The sequence below is a fragment of the Malaya genurostris genome, chromosome 2 (assembly GCF_030247185.1).
Source record: "Malaya genurostris strain Urasoe2022 chromosome 2, Malgen_1.1, whole genome shotgun sequence".
Taxonomy (NCBI): domain Eukaryota; kingdom Metazoa; phylum Arthropoda; class Insecta; order Diptera; family Culicidae; genus Malaya; species Malaya genurostris.
In genome coordinates, this window is record NC_080571.1 from 195,300,762 (window position 1) to 195,317,047 (window position 16,286).

General features: G+C 39.4%; 1 long non-coding RNA gene across 1 annotated transcript; it reads right to left on the reverse strand.

The window, feature by feature from the left end:
- Positions 1–9,273: 9,273 nt before the first annotated feature.
- Positions 9,274–10,786, reverse strand: LOC131433146 (uncharacterized). The gene is made up of 3 exons (XR_009230024.1): positions 10,362–10,786; positions 10,233–10,304; positions 9,274–10,169 (listed from the first exon to the last, which is right to left on the reverse strand). It is a non-coding gene; the product is annotated as an uncharacterized LOC131433146 (long non-coding RNA).
- Positions 10,787–16,286: the final 5,500 nt, after the last annotated feature.

Sequence of the window (16,286 nt, forward strand, 5' to 3'; positions counted from 1 at the left end):
TTGATGGGAAACACCCATAATAAACATGAAGCTGATTTCAAACTTAGTCTAACAGAAAAACTCCTATCAATAGTGAACCTTAAGAATTGAATTTTGCTGGCAGCAAAAATTAAGAACAAGAATTATTATCAAAATTAAAAGTTCTGTTTTGAAGACAGCGTGTTGTACGAAAAACTCATTGAAAGATTTTCCACAGTAACGCCTACATTGTGGATGAAACTCATGCCCTATCCAACTGAAAACAAAACGGCCAGTATAAGTGAAACAATCGCATCATTAAATCAGGATAGCTTAATCATTTCCCAACCAGCCAGATTCACGTATAGCCTGAAGCAAACAATAAAGTCATTAAAATGAAAAGCGGCTACTTAAACAAGAGAATGGCATATTGCCCTAAAAAAATGGTCATTATTTGTTTAGATTTCGACGTAGCTCACACAGCTTTTGATAAAACATAAAGCTAGCACCGATTAATAATTTTTCAAAGGAATATCTGCATAGGCGGATGCCATTTGAAATGCAAGCGACAATTACTTTCTAAATTTACTTTTGATGTAATATATGTCATGTGCAGAACCACATTGAAACTACAGAAAAACAATATATATTTTTTGTTAAACAAAAAATTGAAGAAAAGGAAAAAAAGTTTTAGTTTCTAGGAAAGCTTTGAAGTACATATTTCGGACTAATAATTTTCATTGTTAATGTTATTTTCCAGAGTAATTGACCTGTTGCCAAAATAAAAGCTAATCAAGTCATTGGCAACTATCCGATTCGCGTGGTTCGATTGCCTATACTGAAATGGCATGGTCATGCTGATTGGATTTTAATATTTCAATTTGCTGTATCATGGAAAACCACTTAACAGAAGAGCCTCCAGGTGCAAGAGAGCAGTAAATGGTGTAGACATGAGTTGCACCATACTGAAATTGGCTGGGAATACCAGTTAAACATAACCCTAATAGCTACAGCTTTGTAGACTGCACTCGCTGATTGTATCCACCGTGAAACACGGTATGTGATGTCCTTTTCCTTTGCTACGATGGATCGTCACAAAAATGTTTGCTGATAAGCAACGAAATAAAACTCGATTCTTACTGGGTATGGTTACTGCGATTTCCGTTTACTGACAATGCTTTGCTATGTTCTAAGCAGCTTGTTACATGCGGACGATTGAATAAAATCCAATCAACCACGTTGTTCAATGATTTGAGCCCTTGCCAACAACGAAAATATGTGAAAACAACTATTCAAATATCCGGCTAGTCGTATCTGTGATAGAAAGTTTCATTATACCCGTAAGTTATTGCATTAGTTTTAATGGTTCCCGAAGAATTAGAATTGATTTAATCTGGCATTATTGATAGAGTTGATCTCTCTAAACCAATTTTTTTTAAGAAAGTAGCATCATATCATATTCAAACATATTACTTGAATCACATTACTAACATAATACAGCTCATACTTTGCTAATGCAACGGACAATTTTAACAGAAATCAATGAAAGATTTGTTTCAAAGTTTAATTGAAAAAAGGTTATTTGAAACTAACTGCATATATTACTAGTTTGACGGTTTGAAACGTTTCACAACCCCCCACCCCGCCCTTTCATTAACTCTGGAACCGGCACTCCGATTGAAATAAAAATCAAAAGCAATCGATGAGCTTATACAAAACCTCCCATTTGAAATTAAGTTTCAACAAATTGGCTCATTAATTTCAGAGGAATTTGAATCATTTTGGAGTTTTTACCTCTACTGTCGGTATTGTCGGATGCCTTTCTCATATCTCTCATATTACCATAAATAAATATGTGGTATTCTTCAAAATAATTTTCTTTAATTCTTGAAAAACAAAAAAGTTCATGCATAAACTAGTATAATTTACATTTATTTATTATTAAATCAATTATTTATACCCGGCTTTAACCTAGTTGCGGTCGTTCGTCGGTTGTGTATAACTAATAGAACAAAATAGTTCTCCGATCGGTTAGACCATCTCTGCGAAAACGAAGAGAGATATAATCGAAGTCGGTTCGAGAACTCAATCTTTTAGCATATGACTTCAATCTCTGGTCTTTAATTGAAAACCCGGAAAACAGGAAAATCGAAATTAGTTTGTTTGGCCGCCTACTGACAATGATTACCGATTGGAGTAGTTTTGAGGCAAGTTTAGATTTTTTCATGTTTTTTGCTTCGCCGCTTTAAGTATTGATATCAATTTTTAGCAATAATCTCACTTATTATTTTTACGTTTCGTCCTTGACTCATCAGTGCAGATCAGTTAAAATTGAACTGCTTAGTGCTAAACTCGGCTTCGATATCGATTTTCGTTTTCTTTACCGCTTGTGCGAATCGAAGGATGCTTCGTTCGTCGAGGCAGTGTAGTGTTTTCTTCATCCATACCAGCGCATGTGCGTACCGTAGAACTTTATTTTTAGGTTTCAAATTCTTGGCCCTCATTACCCTGTACTCTCGAAACCGTAAGTCGAATCAGGATGAAATTCAGGAATTTCGTATGAAATCATAAGACCTTTCATTTGAAACTAATTTTGCAAACATAGGTCAAGTCATCGCTGAGAAAAGTGAGCTCGATTTTCAAGTTTGTGAACAATAGTTCCGGTACTTTGCAATTGATTCAATCTCAGTTTTGAAATATATTTTCGAGTTTTGCATCTCCTCTCTGTATAACTGTTTGAAATTTTCAACAATTTATAGAATTCCGGAACCGAAAATTGGATCCGGATGAAGCTCAGTAGTTTGGTATGAGACAATAAGACCTTTCATTTGAACCTACTTTTGTCCAAATTTTGTTTACCTACTATCTCTGACAATTTTTGCACTAATCACCCTATAATTAAGGAACCGGAAGTCAGATCCAGTTATAATTCAGACACCTTTCATTTAAATCTAAGTTCATGAAAATCGGTTCAGCCACCTCCGAAAGAAGGGAGAGCAGAAAATGTTACATACATACATATACATACGCTTCGTGTTATGCAAAACATTGGAATTTTTTTAACGATATCTCCTTAAAAATCGCAATATTAGTATTTTTCATGCGTAAGACCAAATCTTTATCCGACTTCCGGTTCTGGTGCAAATTTATGGGAAAATGCGCAAGCAATTTTCTCGGATATTTCTAAACCGATTTTCACAAACTAAGATGCAAATAAATGATTTTGATTTCTTTCAAACAGTCTCCGAAAATTTTAACCAGATCCGACTTCAGATTGCGGTGTTATGGCATGATAAGTTGAAAATTTTCATTTTCATGAGTATTTATTCTCAACTGATGGGGAAATTAGGTACAAATTTTTATAAAACTTACTGGCAGATCTTGTTAGTTAACGGGTGTATAAACCTACTTTGGGACTACTAGTACCCGGTTTCCGCTTTCGAAAGCACCGATCATAGTAAAGAAAAGCTTCAAAAACGGAACTCACTTCGATTTCTCTGCAACGGTCAAACCGATTTTTACAATTCATAATGCATATTAAAGCTCTCATTACCTTAAAAAATACTGGGCAATTTCATCCAGATCCGATTTCCGGTTAATATGACGATGAGTACCGAAACTTTTAAGCCGTCATACAAAATGACGATGTTGCTACGGAACGTTCTTTATTCAATTTCGTATAGCTCTTGATTAACAAGTTCCCGGGATTTATTCAGAAAATGAAAGTACAAGAAAAATCGTCATCAAAGTCGATATTGTCCCCTTCAAAGAACTCCCCATCGACTGCAACACACTTATGCCAGCGTTTGATCAGGAATGGGGGACATGGGGAGAAAATTATATGGTCTGGTGCAGTTTGTCATGAAGTGGAAGCCTCGTGAAAATCGGGGAAAAAATTATGACAATTTCTAACTTCAACATCTTGCGGGGTAATTTGGAGGATTCGTTGATCCAGACGAGACTTTAAGCTAAGTTCGGCTTTCTGCAGGGCAGCGAGAACTTTGGAAAGAACAGACTTTACTAATAAAGACTAGTAGCTATAAGCAGTCCTAAGAAATACTATAAAATCGGATAGAAATCATGTCGAAGCGCCTGCAACAAGTCCCGAAGACCAAAAAAGGTCATGTTATTCTAAACTCAATATTTTAGTTTTCTAATATTCTAAACTGTTATAATATCCCCCTTAAGAAAACATTGAGATATTTCTAAATGTACTGATATATTTTCTTCGAAAATGTATGTATTTCTTTGCAACACGTCTGAGGAACATAATTTTCAATGATTTCGGAAGAAGTGATGAGAATTGATTGATACAAACACATTTTCCAAAACGACCACATTCTCAGTTTTTTCGCTTGCCGTTGGCATAATGCCCCAGCAACCGTATAATATGCCTCACAACAAATCAGTGGTATGCCCCACAACAATGATGCAATATGCCCCTTGAAATGTCGGTATGGAAGAAAGGCAGATAAAGAAGATATTCTTTGCATCAGAAATCAATTGCATAATCAATTAATTACAATTGGAAACCAACATTTTTTATCCTCCCAACGCTACTTTTTGTTTTAATAACCGTTATAAATCTTTAAAACAATATTTTAACTCGAAGCATACTGTTAAATCGAATGTGGGGCATAATGTCCATAGAGTGATTGTTATGAGAAAATTCGTATATCAAAGAAATGGCTTTGTTTCTCTAGATATTTATACCGTAAATAGAGACATTAGCACTGCTGAAAGTTAACTACTAAGTTGCAACCGATCATTAGACGTTTAACACGATTAAAATGCTTGTTTAGTCGAAGCAAAACCTTACATCGAAAAGCTATCTAATGATATTTTCAGTTTTTTCATATTTTCCAACAAACCATAACTGCCAAACTTGCATACCAGAAAGATCTTACGAAAAGATAACATTAGATATAAAATTTTTGTTTAGAAAAGTCTTGAACACTTAAAAAAGGAAGGGGGGCGTTTTGGCCAGCAGGGGCGCCTTATAACACTTTCCCCTACTGATGACATGCTTAGTCGATCGTAGCTGTCCAATTTCAGCTGTATGTGTGATAGATCAACCTCCAAGCAGCTGTTGAAACCCGTGGTTATTAAAGTTCAGAAATAAAAACTACAAACCTCTTTGAAAAAACTAAATATTTGTCAATTCATTAGTTCTGATTCATGTATTCCTTACTAATGCGTGCAAACGAGCTGTTTCTCTACATTATTGCTAGCTAAATCGAGAAAGGCGTACGGGCGTGTGTGAATAATATTAGGAATGAAATTCTTTTATCATTAGTAATTCTGTCAATACTCAAGCCCTGAACCCAAGTTACAGATGGAAACGCATGGTACATTTAGTTCTAAGATTTTAGAACTAAATACAATGCGTCTCCATCTGATGAAAATTTGATGGAACCGTATGGTTTTTTGATTGATTTATTTCTTTAAAAGTGTTATATTAACCCGTCCACATTTCATTAAAAATCTAAAAATAATACAGCGTAATGTACTCATGAATGATTTCTTTTTGTAAAAGCTAGAGTGGTACCAAAATTATAAGTGCGAATAGAAAAAGTTCGAAAATTTTGAACATTATTTTTACATGAAATACATTTTGTAAAATTCTGAACAAAATCAGGTTTCCCATAATTTCTAAAACATTTGTGATTTTTTCACGGAGATTCACTGGCGAGGGTGGTCAGAAACCAGGAAATCCATCTTTGCCACCAGGCGATAATTTACCGGTTCCTAACTCGCATAGAACGAAGTTGTAGAATGAAACTTCTGCGGGCCCATGGATAGTCTATTTTCGGCGCAAATTGAAGCTATTAAATTTATTCCAGATATCAACAGACTTAACATTACGATTCTCCGCTACAAAAGTGATAGTAAAAGTCCATAAAGACAAGATCTGCGATATAGCCGAAAGCAGATTGTTGTATGTGAATTATTCACTCGCGAATATCGCGTATATATTCCTTCCAAAGTCGTTGGAATAGACAGTTTTATCACCGAAGCGGATCTTTCAGTTGATGAGTTGCTTGATCATGGAGTTGGTCGTTTTCTGAAATTCTATACTAGAGGGAGTAAAGATACTCGAGTGCAAGCAATTGTACTCAGTATCTTTCGAAGGAGGAAACAAAACTTATCGACCTTCAGATTCGTTTCGAGTGACATTCGCTGGATCTGCCTTTCCTAGCCATGTCCACATCGATAGAGTTCGGCTATTCATACCAAATGTTATGAATTGCACGAACAACAACAAAATCGGCCACACAGCTACTTACTGCAGTAATAAACCAAAATGAGTTAAGTGTGAAGGGCCCCATAAGGATAATGATTCGTTGCCGTTAAATCAGTTCGTAATCTTTCTCTATTGGTTTCTGTAACATCTTGATTTTCGGAGACAGGTCCCCTATCCTTGGGATGGGGCTGCCATCTTAGATATAGCTTCCGAGGAATAGCAGACGCTGTTTGAGCCGTCCCTAACATGGGAAATAGACGCTCGCATTGCAAGAGGGTTTTGATTGGCTGACGCTTTTAAGGCAGCGTCTACTCGACTTGTCAAGGAGGTGTACAGATGCTTGTGACATTTCGGGACGCTTCTACAGTTGACAGCTGCATGAAACCGTCACATTCTATCCCACCCCCGCTACTTGAAAAATTCTTAACATTAGAAAACAAATCCAAGAGGGTTGTACGACAATCTCTCGAAAACCATTTCCCAGAAAAGAAAGCAGCGAAGTATTTTCCCCAGAATGTACCATTCTCCAGAAAACCATAGTCACGAAGGTATCAATTAGTAGAAAGACATACAACAGAATGTACCATTCCCCAGAATACCATCTCCCAGAAGAAGCAAATACCTAGAAACTGTTTCCCCATAATGAAAAATAATACAGAAACAACATAGGAACAGATCTTTTACCAGAAAAGCATCTACTAAAATCAGGCACGTATACATGGGGGGAGAGATTAAACCCCCCTCCGAAACTTAAGAAATTATTAGGGGATACAGGAGTTAGACCGGACACGTTGTTAAACTGGACAGCTTAAATATCTTATCAACCTGCTAATATTTTAATTCATAGATTGACTTTGTAAACGCGCTTGGAGATGACGCGGTAGAAATGATTTTGATAAAAACCCAGTTTTAATGGATGTTTTTACAATTTCTAAAAATTGTCCGATTTAGCCCCGGTCTCCCCAATATTATGAGAACACACCCCGAATTTTTTTTCTGGGTACGCGCCTGACTAGAATGAACCAGTCCAACGAAAATACTCATTAACTGTAATTTCCAAGGCAACTATACTTATTTCAAGCTTTGTTAGTCTGAAAAAGAGGGTTCTGAAAATAACGAGTTTGATAAAAAATAATCAAATTATATAACGGGTATGAAATTATTTAGCTATATTTATTTAAATTCAAACATAGCTTCTTCAAATTGGGTATTTGTTTCTGCATATAGATTATAGTAGCAAGCAAACCTTTCGTCGTTAATTCGGTCTAGTGATAAAGGGTAGTAAATGTGGAGAAAAACAACGACCACCTAGCTACATTGACACACCACTGTTCTTCGCAATATTGCCTCTATCTGGCAACCGTGTCCGGTAAATGGATAAAGCAGAGAAGAAGACATTATTAACAATCCCGTTTCTGTGTAGTGCGGTTCGTTCTCGTGTTCCATAAATGTTTCTCAATAAATTCGTTACAGTTAACGCGTGTGTTTCTTTTCACTTAGTCGCTTAATATCCGAATCCATTCCACTGGTAACCGTACCACTCCCGTCAGGTTATGGGCCCAGCAGATCGGTGTGAAAAGTGAAAAAGTTAAACGTTGAAAATCGCATTTTTTGGTGTTCCGCTTTGGTAGCAACGAATCTAAATCGAAGAAGGAACAAGAAAGTGAAACCAAATCTAAAAGTGTTGAAAATGTGAAAGCGAAGGCAGCGCACAGTGATGACAAAGGTGTTGCTTTTACTGCTGGAGACGGAAATGATTGTTGGATTATAGATAGTGGTGCCAGTGCGCACATGACCAACAACAGGGCGTTCTTCACGACACTCAAGGAATTCGCTGGTGGGTTGATTACCCTGGCGGATGGAAAGAAAACGCAGATTGAAGGTGAAGGTAGTGGCGTGCTTTGTGGTGTCACCAATGAAGAGGTGATAAAAATTACGATGAGTGAAGTAAAATTTGTGCCTGGTTTGACGACCAGCTTGATTTCAGTGAGTAAATTGGCGCAGAAGAAATTTGAAGTGTGTTTTGACGAGCAAGAGTGCCGGATTGTCAATCCGAGGGGAGTCGTTGTGGCTACTGGATGTCGCTACGGCGGTCTGTATAAATTGAGGCTTGCAGAAACGTCACTCAAGGTAATTACCGGACAGCATAAAGAAGACTGCCAACATCAGTGGCATCGGCGTTTTGGGCACCGTGACTGGGCCGCGGTAGACCGTATTGTCAAAGAAAGTCTTGCATCTGGTATGAAGGTAAGCGACTGTGGTTTAAGACTTAAATGTGAATGTTGTATGGAGGGGAAATTGGCTCGGCCACCATTTCCTGCAGTAACTGAACGGAAATCGACTGGTATCCTCGACATCGTGCACACGGATCTGTGTGGCCCGATGAAGACCGCCACCCCGAGCGGTAACCGGTATATTATGAACATCATCGATGACTATAGTCGATTCGCAGTAACCTACCTCTTACAGCACAAATGGCAAGCAGCTGAGAACATTAAGGATTATGTTCGTTGGGTGGAAAACCTTCACGGCAAGAAGCCGAAAGTGATTCGCTCCGATGGCGGTGGCGAGTTCGACAATAAAGAGTTGCGAAAATTTTATCGTGTAGAAGGCATAAAACCACAGTTTACAACCCCATATTCGCCACAGCAGAATGGTGTAGCGGAGCGAAAGAACAGATCTCTCACCGAGATGGCAACCTGTATGCTGCTTGACTCAGGCCTCGAGAAGCGATTCTGGGGAGAAGCCTCGCTTACCGCAACGTACTTGCAGAACCGATTACCGTCAAGATCCATTCAGAAAACACCTTATGAGTTATGTTGGGGACGTACGCCGGAACTGGGACACCTGAAAGTTTTCGGGAGTGAAGCGTTCGTGCATATACCACAGTTGAAGCGTGGAAAAATGGAGGGAAAGGCGAAGAAACTAACTTTTGTCGGATACTCGATGGAACACAAAGGGTATCGCTTTGTAGACCGTGAAACTGATCTGATAACAGTGAGCCGTGATGCCAGATTCATCGAGCTTGGGAATGGTATGTTGCCCCACGACTCGCTCAGTGGGTGGTTGAGGACGGGTTATTCACACTACTACTGTTCAACGTTCGGTGCTAGCATATACTCACCACGTGTATTCTTTTGCTAACGGGAACATTAGGAAAACGAAACATTCACTGTAGGTAATGGTCAAGGTGGACTACCAATAGGCGCAAATGCTACTTTACCAAATGCTCAAAAGCGAAATTCGGGAATCTTTCTTTGAGGTGAGCACTCGAAGGCGAGGGCTGGAGGCCCCTTTCGAGCCTGGAAACCGATGCAAAATAGTGTGTAACGACACTAATAATGACTACCCTTTCAAACTAAACTGACACAGATTTTCTGGACATTATTAACAAATTTATTGCTAGCCTAACATTGGTTTTCTTAAATCTATGTGACGTCACATGGGATTGTTTTACTTGCGGTTTTTATTCCGGAATAGTAGTGTGCATTATCTTCGACGAGATGATCGATAATCTTCAATAGTAACTGACCATGTGCCAGCCGTAGGTAGTCTTGGAATTTTCTACGGAATCGTCCCAACCAACGGTATGTGGGACGCCATCTCACAGAAGCAACACACGGGGTTCTCTTTATCCTGTATGCCTTGATGTTTATCGAATCTGTCTTTAAAGTTCACCAATTGACGTGGGACTAGTGAGGTCGGAGTTGCCTTGGAGTGGCTTGCGGTTGGACCGCGTCAGGTTTCTCTCCGTTGGTCACTGTAAATGAAAATGGCTTCGGACCAAGTCTCCAGCCCGAAACAAAAAGGCCACTGGGACCTACCCAGAAGACATTAGCAATTTTGTCACGTGTTTGCTGAGATCTAACCTACATCCACTATACATAATTTATTTTATTATTTTACCTTTTAACAAATTTTCCTACGTTTTCGTGTTAACTGTGGATGCCTTGTCGCTGTTTTAACACTATTAGATATAAGTACATATTTTAATTTGTATGACACACTTTTAATTTGTAATTTAACTAACCGTATTACTAATTTTAACTGTACAATAGTATCATAAATTTACAAATGCTCACTGACTTTTATTTTCACTAAGCTATAAGAAAGGATAACATTAATAAATCGGTACATCACTTTTTTTTAAGTAAATCACTTTAATCGGGAGAATCGCGCGCACTTCTTACTCCTTTGAGTGCTACTAACAAAAAGAACATTCCCAACTTTTGCTGAGCTCAGCCAACCTTGTACAGAATCGGAAATCGGAAATGTTTTTTATTTTATTTTGTTGCCTAGTCCATACAGGCTGACTTTATAAACTGTCAAATATTGGTAGCTTTTCCAATAGCACCAACCACAGCGAATGGGATGTTGCGCGACAAAAAGTTCTAACCGCTGCAGTGATACACGTAAGGTGCATATCTGCCACATTTACCTTCGTGAGTGACCCATCCGTCTCGCATGTAAACACGGACGTGGAAGGCTATCACTCACACTGGTGAACGCCTTAGACTAATAAGACTCTATGATTTTAGAAGAGAGGAGTGGAAACTGAGCAGGTCGCGTTTAGCCCATGTTTGTGGCGGAGACCAACAATCAAAATTGTACCCACTGGTTACAGGTACAAGTTCAGTGGAGTATCCAATATCAATACCGTTTTCCAATGATCCTGTTTCCTTCAAAGAGGAGAATGACAGTCACTCGGAGTCTACTGATGATAAATACCATGATGCTCCTACTAACGACAATGATGTTGCTGGCAATAAGCGTCGATCGATTCGACCAAATCGAGGAGTAACACCGAAACGTTTAGATGACTACGTCATGGATTATGCCGTTGGGATTGCGGCATGTGCAGTAGAGGAACCATCAGATTTTCGTGAAGCAGTAAAGAACCCGGAATGGCAAAAGGCGATGCAAAACGAAATAGCCTCTCATCACCAAAATGGAACCTGGGAGTTGATTCCATTACCACAGGGGCGCAAGGTTATTGGATCGAGATGGGTTTACAAGATAAAGCGAAATGAAAAGGATGAAGTTGTAAAGTTCAAAGCCAGAATTGTTGCTCAGGGATATACGCAGCAGTTTGGAGTCGATTATGACCAAGTATTTGCACCCGTAACTTGTCAAGCTACACTTCGAACGTTCTTTGCAGTAGCTTCGAAGCAAAACATGTTTGTCAAACATCTTGACGTGAAGACGGCATACCTTCATGGATTACTCGATGATGAAATTTTAATGCGGCAGCCACCTGGATACGCAGTACCTGGCAAGCAGGAGTTTGTTTGTTGTCTCAAGCGCAGTATATATGGGTTAAAACAATCGGCGAGATGCTGGTACAGAAGATTGAACGAGGTTCTTACGAAGCTGGGTTTCAAATCGTCGGGTGCTGATCCGTGTTTGTACCGCAAAACGGTTGGCTCGATCAAAGTGTTTTTGCTCGTGTATGTTGATGACATATTGCTTGGATCAACGGATAAACAAGAAATCAGTAGTGTTTTCGATTCTCTGAGTAAGGAGTTTGAGCTAACTAACCTTGGTGAAGTTCGACACTTTCTCGGAATGGAGATTCAACAAAAAGACGGAATCTATAACGTTCGTTTGAAGAGTTACATCAACAAGCTGATAGCAAAATTTGGTATGGAGCAAGCTAAAACGGCGAAGTCACCCATGGAACCAGGGTACTTGAAGATAGTGGATATAAGCAAACCCTTTGATGACCAAACAAAGTATCGTAGTCTTGTAGGTGGTTTGTTATATCTTGCTGTAAATGCTAGGCCAGATATAGCGGCCTGTACTGCAATTCTCGGACGCAAGTTCAGCACTCCGGGTGAGGCAGATTGGACCGCTGCGAAACGTATTCTTCGATATCTTAAGGATACTGCTGAGTATAGTCTACGACTAGGAGGAGATCCAGATCAAGCTCTTGTCGGATATTCGGACTCCGATTGGGCTGGTGATGTTGATAGTCGCAAGTCGACATCCGGTCATGTGTTCATGTTTGCAGGAGGTGTCATCTCTTGGGCTAGCCGTCGACAGACTTCTGTCACGCTTTCGACGATGGAGGCGGAATACGTGGCGCTCAGTGAAGCCTGTCAACAGACCGTATGGTTGAGGCAGCTTCTTCAGGATTTTGACGAGGAGCAGAAGAGCCCTACAGTTATAAACGAAGACAATCAAGGCTGTCTCTCGTTTGTGAAGACAGAACGTGTAAGCCGGCGTTCGAAGCATATCGATACCAAGGAGAACTACGTAAAAGATTTGTGTGAGAAGAGAGTGATTCAACTGCGTTACTGTCCAACAGACCAAATGGTTGCGGATTGTATGACGAAGCCTCTTGGAGCAGTAAAGCATCGACAGTTTAATGAATTGCTGGGGCTAAGAAGTCTCAATGTACCTGCTGTTCTTTGAGGAGGAGTGTGGAGAAAAACAACGACCACCTAGCTACATTGACACACCACTGTTCTTCGCAATATTGCCTCTATCTGGCAACCGTGTCCGGTAAATGGATAAAGCAGAGAAGAAGACATTATTAACAATCCCGTTTCTGTGTAGTGCGGTTCGTTCTCGTGTTCCATAAATGTTTCTCAACAAATTCGTTACAGTTAACGCGTGTGTTTCTTTTCACTTAGTCGCTTAATATCCGAATCCATTCCACTGGTAACCGTACCACTCCCGTCAGTAAATAGCACACTACCATTTTATATAATTATTTTATTCAATGCTTACACAATATTCTGTTCGTCATAGATGATTCAGGTCGAGACGGCCGAAGGCCGCGAGTGCGCCGGCGACCCGCCGTCGGATGCGCCGGCCACTGCGGGGGGGCAGCGCCCCCGCAGAAATCACCTCTGTCTAGTTGCGTGCGTTTGCCCGGATTACCCAAAGCTAGGAGCTATCCCTCAGTTAAGTCCGAACGAGCGGCAGCGAGGTCGGACAGCAGGTTATTAAAAACGATGAGGCGTAGCCGCATTAGACCTTTCAAAATCGCAGTAAATTAGAACAAATTCTATTAAGCAGCATGTTTATCTGTTACGCCAAATAACTATTATACCAAATAACCATCATGCCAAACGATATTATACCAATAATACTGTTTTAGCGACTAATGCCTTCGAGTGTATGTTTTTCTGGACTTTGGTACATTCTGGGATTTTTTTTTCTGGATTTTCTTACTTTCTAGAGTTTGTATTTCTGGAGATTAGTACTTTCTGGGCAATAAATTTCTGGGGAAAAAGCTTCGGTTTTTTATGTTCTGGAGAATGGTTTTCGGGGAAATGTTATAGAACCTCCAAGAGCATAATTCGGGCCAAAGCTATTGGAGAAATTTTGTTGAAAGTTTGTCGAGAGGAACATCAATAGGTACTTTTTGGAACACGGCCAGATGAATGAGGAATCGTAACGTGGGAAATGAGAGTGAGAAATACTCGAACCGATGGATATTTGACTTTGCTAGGAAAGTTTGCCCAGATTCTGTTCCTATGCAGAGCATTATTTGGGAATCTCCTCTTAACAATAGTTTCACTACCCGATCTCGCAAAAAAAGTTTGTTGGAATTGTTCAACAAATTTCTTTAGCAAAACATTGTTCCACCTGACTAGAGGTAAGTGAAAGTTATCGCCATTCAATAACCGGGGAAACCAGCTTCCAATCACAACTCATATAAACCCATTGCGATGTTGTCCTACATCAGAAAATTGTTCGAAAAAATTATTCTTCGACAAACGGCTTGTTGTCAGATACTCAGTTTGGCTTCCGTAGAAATAAAGGGACGAATGATTGCCTTGCATTACTTTCGTCTGACATACAAATTGCCTTCGCTCAAAAACAGCAAATGGCATATGTATATTTAGACATTAAAGGAACATTTGATTAAGTTTCCATTGATGTTCTTTCAGACAAGCTCCACCAAAAGAACTTCCAGCGGTTTTAAATAATTATTTGCACAACCTTTTGTCAGAAAAGCGCATGCATTTTTCACATGGCGATTGGGCAACATTCAGAATTAGCTACCTTAGATAACTTGTCCGTTTGGGTTGTTCAATTGGGCATCGAATTCTCCGCAGAGAAAACAGAACTGGTCGTCTTTTCAAGGAAGCATGATCCCGCTCAGCTTCAGCTTCATATCATGGGAAGAATGATCGCTCAGACTTTGACTTTCAAATGCCTTGGAGAGTGACACACACACACACACACACACACACACACACACACACACACACACACACACACACACACACACACACACACACACACACACACACACACACACACACACACACACACACACACACACACACACACACACACACACACACACACACACACACACACACACACACACACACACACACACACACACACACACACACACACACACACACACACACACACACACACACACACACACACACACACACACACACACACAGACAGACAGACATTTTGCGCACTCGACGAACTGAGTCGAATGGTATATGACACTCGGCCCTCCGGGCCTCGGTTCAAAAGTTGGTTTTCACAGTGACTGCATAACCTTTCTATATGAGAAAAGCAAAAATAAGAGGAACATGTTTTATTAAATTCAAATCGTCGTGACCATAATATGTAAAAGTGATAATACGGCGAAAAAAAACTTATCTAAAATGCCTTAAGAAATAAACGTATTTATGAAAAACCAAAATATTGGAAGTCAAATTTCTTTAAAGCACTGTTCAAATTATTCACAAGCAAAATTGTGTGATTAACAATTGTTCAACCTTAATGTCAACATCAACACAACGGTTTATAATCCATCAGAATGTGGTAGGTGTTTAACGCATGTCCCCTATCATTTCTCATATTATTCATATTATCAAAATGATTTCTGTGGAATTCCTGAAGTGTTCATTGAATAGAAACAGGAAAGCTTGTTCGAGCGTAAGCTAGTACCACCGAAATAATTTTGAGTTTCGAATCCGTGAAACGATATATCCGATGAGTTTGTGTAGTCATCAACTTCAAATACCTATAAAACTAAAGATATTTATTTACTATTCTTAACAAATTAGCTCATCTGCATCTCTTCTTCTATAAATGCAAACTACTGAAATTACCGCTTTTTCAATCATCATTCAAATCGGAAACCGGAAGTAAGATCCATGTGAAATACAAAAAACATGCTTTGGGGCAGAATTTATTTATTTATTTAGGTATAATCAACAGACACAATATGGTCCTAATGATAATTTCTAGTAATATATAAAAAAATTCCAAGTATCCTACTGCGTGATAGATTGAAGTCAAATCCTGATGAAACGCGGTTGAATGATCTCTGCAAGCCAATAATAGCATTGTTAGCACCGTAGTTAGTTCGTCGTAAAGGAAGTCGAAGAAATGCACTGTTGCGAAGAGCCCGGGGTCGGACGTTGATATTAATTTCGCGGAGCAAAGCAAGGCAGTCAATCCTATCGGTCAGAACATCTGCTATCAATAAAGCACGTGCAACAACTCGACGAACTTGTAGTGTATCGAGACCGATTAATAACCCGCGACTTACGTAGCTTGGTAGTTGGTGAGGATTGTTCCACGGTAAGCGCCGTAGGGCGAAGCGAATGAATCTGCGTTGTATCGATTCGATTCTATGAGCTCCGTTTATGTAGTGAGGGTTCCAAACGACAGAACAGTACTCCAAGGATGAACGAACAAGCGAGCAAAACAGAGATTTTAAACAGTGCACGTCTGTAAAATGTTTAGCCATCCTCATTACAAATCCTAGGTTGCGAGAAACTTTAGAAACGATATAGCTAATGTGTTGCTTGAATGTCAGTTGCTCATCGAGAAAGACACCAAGGTCTTTAAAACACGTCGTTCTGACAATCATTCGAGTCTAAGTTGGTGAAAATGCGAAAAGTGAGTGCATATTTTTGTCATATACACGCATAAGCCCATACAAACATAAACTTTGTAATCTCGACGAACTGATTCGAATAATCACCCCGATTCTGTATTTCGTTCGAATCGGATTGTTTCGATCGAATACGAAATTTGGCATTCTGTAGCTCGATCGAGTTCGAGTTTTCCATATATTGTATATTGTATA